Source organism: Lipotes vexillifer, unplaced genomic scaffold (assembly GCF_000442215.2).
Source record: "Lipotes vexillifer unplaced genomic scaffold, Lipotes_vexillifer_v1.1 scaffold312, whole genome shotgun sequence".
NCBI lineage: Eukaryota > Metazoa > Chordata > Mammalia > Artiodactyla > Lipotidae > Lipotes > Lipotes vexillifer.
Genome location: NW_006789251.1, coordinates 1,298,461 through 1,304,087, shown reverse-complemented (window position 1 = coordinate 1,304,087; position 5,627 = coordinate 1,298,461).

The following is a 5,627-nucleotide window of genomic DNA, read 5'->3' as shown; positions in this document are numbered from 1 at the left end:
CCTGCTGCTGAACTGGGTAAGGAGACTGATGTTCTTAATGTTCAGTAAGTAGACCTCCATTTACCCCTCCAGCTTTCAGTTTGACATCAGATTTCAGTTCTGCTTAATGACCCCAAGACCATAATCTCTGGTTCAACCTCTTTATAAAGCATACATCTAGTCTTCTGCTGGGATGGGAGGAGAGAGGTTCCCCAGCTGCAGATTCTGACCCAGACTTCCAACTAAGTCTCCTGTTTCAGTCCCATCGGTACCCCAACTTTCAAAAGTACATTGAGCCGTGAATTCCTGAGCCTCTTAGAGTTCTTGAACTTGCATAGGCTTGTTTCTGGGATACCTTCATTATCATGCCTTCATCATCAGTTTAGGATTCAACTTTCATGGATCTAATAAGTAAGTTACTACTTTTCCATCTGCTTTCTAGTTTCCCAAATTTTGTTCGTGTCAACTTCTTTTCCATTGTCTTGTCATTGGGTGTTATATCTGTTTGTACCTTTGTATCATTGTAATTTTGTTTTGGAAGGGAGAAATGGCAAGATACTTCTGTTGAGTCTTCAGTTTGATCAGAAGTCCTATAGAAAGTTTTTGAGAGAAATAGTTAGGGACATTTGGGAGACATTTATTATTTATTGAAATGGAGGATTTCAGAGCCAAAAACCTGAATTTTAAATCCTGGTTCAGAGTGGCCTTGGGCATGTTACTGAACCTCTCTTGGTCTCATAGGTTAAAAAAAAAAAAAAAAAGGATAATAACACCTACCTTACAGAGTTGTTAAAATTAGAAGCATGTGTGTAAAGCATGTAGTTCAGAAACTGATATATAATGAGTACTGAATAAGTGGCAACTTTTATTATTTTATTGTTTAAGGAAAGAGGTGCCATTTATTATTTACTGGGGATGGGTGGAAGAGAAACAAAAAGGCAATTCAACTGTCGGTTTTATTAGTGGTATCAGGGAAATGTCAAGTAAATCTCCCTCCATGCTTCTCAAATGCAAGACTCTCTAACAACAACTGGATTAGAGGATGGTGTAGGGTCTCCTATTTTCCGACTAGAATGGAGAGCGGTTGCATATGTCCAGTGAAAGCAACTTAACTTACCTCCCTTATTGCAAGCAGGTGGAGAAGCTAGGAAATAGTTAACTTCCTCCATGCTCTATAGAGTCTCTGCCCAGGAATCTTTATCCTCTCTGGAGTCTGAAAGTGCAGTTAGAGCACAGTCCATCCAAACACAGGCAAGTCCAAGAAGAAACAGGAGAGAAGAGACATCTCAGACAGTGGTGGCCTCTGAATGCGTTGACCTACCCTCTGGTAGGACTGTGGCCCATTGGATGACAGACTCTCACCAGCCAACTTAGTGCTACACTAAATTAAATGATTAAAAGAGAAACTGGAAGAATTTACTCCAGGTTCACTTCTTAGGCCTGTCCTATAGGGAGGGAAGTAGAAATCCCCTTCAATGATAAGGACAAAAGAAGAAAGGTTCCCTCCTGAAAGAATTATTGACATTACAATGGCTAAATCCCATGCCCTGCCATACTTTACGTTCCTGTCACGTTCAGAACATTGTTGAATATTTCTGTATATACATTTTTGTCTGATTCTCATTTCTTTGTAATTTATATTGCCCATAGCCTAAAATATATCTCTTTGTCTTCTTTAAACTAACTTCTTGAGGGAGAGAATGCAGGAACTGTTTTTCCCCAAAGTAATTCATTCATAACAAGCTAGCCAAGAGGGAGAATTTCACACAAATCAAGAACTGCTCTTTAAATTGCTGCTTCCTTGATGGGAGTGTGGTCCACAGAGGTCCACTTTGGTAACAGAAATCAAACATCCAGTCTTCTCCCTCTCCCCATATTGATGTGAGACTTCTTTCCTTGGGCTGTAGTACACAGTTGGATGGGTCCTTCTCTGGGTTCTTACAACTTCTCATGCCTTGGGCTTCTAATCTGAGATGAAGTGATGCTTTCCCTATGGGATTGGAATGCAAAATAATCTTCCCCAGTGGCTTCCTTTCTTTGGAGGGTGATTATTAAGTCTGGATTTGGGGCCACATTTAGCTTTTGTAAAAGTGAAATTCCTATACAAGAACGGTCCCCGTTGTGAGAATAATGAATGTAAAGCAAACAGACAAAAGCCCTACTGGAATGGAGAGGTTTCTACTCATTGCCATGAAAGAATTTCACATCTCCTACTCCTCCTTCATTTCCTTTTTTTTTTTTTTTGGGGGGGGGGGGTACGCGGGCCTCTCACCATTGTGGCCTCTCCCATTGCGGAGCACAGGCTCCGGACGCGCAGGCTCAGTGGCCATGGCTCATGGGCCCAGCCGCTCCGCGGCATGTGGGATCTTCCCAGACCGGGGCACGAACCCGTGTCCCCTGCATCGGCAGGCGGACTCTCAACCACTGCGCCACCAGAGAAGCCCCCTCCTTCATTTCTTTCTCCTACCTCTTCCTTTCTCTTTTCTTTTTTGTTTCTCCTTTTATTCTTTACTTTTTCCTGCCTCTTTTCATCTTTATTTCTCCCCTACTTTTTTTTATTATTTAGTTTATTTTCATTCTCCTGCTCCTCTTTGTCCTCCTCTCCCTTTTTTTTCTCCTTATTCACCTTCATCCTTCTTGGATTGTCACCACTCACCTGCATAAGCAGGACACTGAGTAAAGGTTTTTCAGAGTTACTAAAAAAAAAAAAAAAAAAGACTTCTATTTCTTATGGAGCTTAACGTTTGAGAACATAACCCTGTTAACATAAGGGTGCATAAGACCAACTTATGAATCTTAGGCCGAATCTACGGGCTTCTGTTGGAATGGTTATTCCCCGAAGAGCCCGTGGGTGTCAACTATGTGGTGGTGACTCTAAAGCAGTGACCTCCTCTGGGACCTCCAACTTATTTCTCAGAGGGCACTGAGAACCCAGCGACCACCACAACTTCGTGCAACTTTCAGCCTCAGACAAATCTGAATTGATGACCTGAGGGTGAGAGGCTCCGTATAACTTGATTACATTTTTTAAAAATTCCATTTTTCTCATGAAAAGACACGTTCAGAACACAATGTCAGTTTATCTCTGCAATTTTAGACATCAAATAGCTTATTTTTTTAGTTCCCTCTGGATCAAATAATGTTATTAAGAAGAAAAATGTAAAATAAATATTGGTTTTGTAACAATTCAGAATCCAAACTGAAGCCTCTCATAAACTCACAGAAATGTTCTTGCTTTGAAATTCTTCATAGTAGAAAGGAAGAGAAAAATATTATACAGGGCAAGAGTGTCCTAAAATATATATTAAAAAATGAAACCAAGGAAATAAAATGGTCAACAGATTTTGAAGGTTAAAATCACATATTCACAACATCTAGAACCTGCATGACAGTTCCCACCAAAATGGTGGGAATTGTCATGCAGGTTCTAGATGTTGTGAATATGTGATTTTACAACTTCTGTGGGAGATCACTTTAGAATCCAGAGTGTAGATTTTTGCATGAACAGGAAAGGAGGAAATGAGAATTACTCCTCACCTTCTCTCTTCCTGTAAGGATCTGTCAACTGAGATGTTTGTCCCATTTCTCAGGGCAGGCAAAAGACACTGGGTCTTATTTCAGGATCCCCAGGTTAGAACTTTATCTCCAGATACTGTGAGGTTGCTTCATCAAAACAGGCGCTAAGAAATTAAAACAACGAGCACAATGGAATGAAAATGAACAAGCCGTTCTTTTTTATTTTTACGTGCATGGGAAAAACATCAGTACTTTGTCTTCAGGTGCTTACACCTATGCAGGAAAAGGAGGTGGAAAAACGAATTGTTCCATCTGTAAATTTCAAGCAGGGAAAATGAGTTACAGGCATATCAGCAAAATACAGACAGAGGTGGACCTGGTGAAGCAGAAGGAAAATGACTAACTACCGTTTCCCCTTTTTCCCGTAACTGATTGGATGTAAGCAAAACATTGTCCCCCAAATGAGAGGCAAAAGTCTGATACTGAGCAGTGGCTACTTCTCAAGATATCTTTGTCAGCAAGATGGGTTCAAGTTATGATTTCACCATTTCTATGATTGACATTGTTACGGTTCTTAGAGCAGTTACCATGGAAACAGAAGGGCCTTGCATGTATTTAAAGTAATTCACCTGACCTAGTGCTCAAAATGAGGGAGGGCTGAGCGCTAGTATTTCACCCAAGTATTCCCCATGATATGGCTCATGCAGGCTGCAGTCTTGGTTCTGATCTGAAGAGGCTGTCAAGCAGGGCATGTGAGGAAGGATGAGGAAAATGGCAAATTCCTGCGTCTGCTTAGACAAATTCTAGCCTGAGATTTTCCCCTAGGGAGGTATGATGCTGTCAGTAGCCTCTGGTGTTTTCTGCTACCTAAATATGGACTTAATTTCTGTCCTTTCACTCGTGGTATCCGCTGGGGAGGCCTACAGGAAGGATGCTTCAATCAATTTGTAGCTGGACATTTGTGTCACCTCTGGGCCAGAGGAAAATGGGGAGAGAGACTGAGATTGAGAGAGAGAGATTAAGCGAGTTTAAGGTGGTTGTCTGCCTTGGGGTGGATGCATCACATTCCTCCCGAAATAGTATCTGGATTATGTTAAAAATCAGCCTGTGGTTCCCCATCCCTTTTAGATCAGAGGGCAAAACTCAGGGAGCCTGACCATCACACCATCACTGCATCTCTTCAACCTTGACATTGGTCAGATCTATCCAAGACTCAAACACTCTCCACATTCTGCCTGCCCCCTTCACTAATATATTCCTCTGGACTATCTAACTCCTCCTCCCTATTTCAGAATGCTCCCATTTCTTTTAACTCATGGGACCAAGAAGGAGTGCTGGCAGTTTTTTCCACTGCTCCTTGCTGCTTTGGATGATTTTTCTGTCAACACTCTTCAGTCTTCTTTCTGAGAAACTCAGGTTACCACTTGGACCATTTCTTTCCCATCTTCATTGCTGTCATTAACTGACCTTTGGGATCTTCTACTCTTCTCAGTGACCTTAGCACCTGGCTTGGCGTTTTACTTCCTGACCTCCCTCTCCTGATGCACAGGGAACTCAATTTCACACTAACTCTTGTAGTACCCTGGTCCTCTCCCTTTCCTGGCCTCTCAACTCTGATCACCCTCATCTGTCCTGTAACCATGGTCACTGGGGTAGAAATAACTACTTTTTGATCTCACCTTCACCCAAAACTGAGATGCTTCCTTTACTCCCACATCTTCCTATCCTTTCACCTGCTCCACTCTCACCCTCAGTGAGCCTCCTACTGATTCTTATGATGCCTTTAATCTTGGGAACCACTCTACTATCTGCCTCTCAGACCCTTCTTGGCTTCTCAGACATTCTTACCTAGCTGGGTCTCTATGGTTAATGAGTTCAGCTTTCTTCTCAACAACAGTTTGGACTCTCTCAGGCCCTACACACTGAATTGCACATGATATTAACTCATTCATTCATTCCTCCATTCATCAAGTACTGATTAAGCCGCTGGCATTTTTGTACTGGGCATATGGACCAGTTCTCTGCCCTCCTGGAGCTTATGAAATAGTGGGTGAACCATACAATTAACAAGAAACACAAAATTACAAACTAAAGTATCAGAGAGAAGTGACAAGGTGCTGAGATGTTAATAA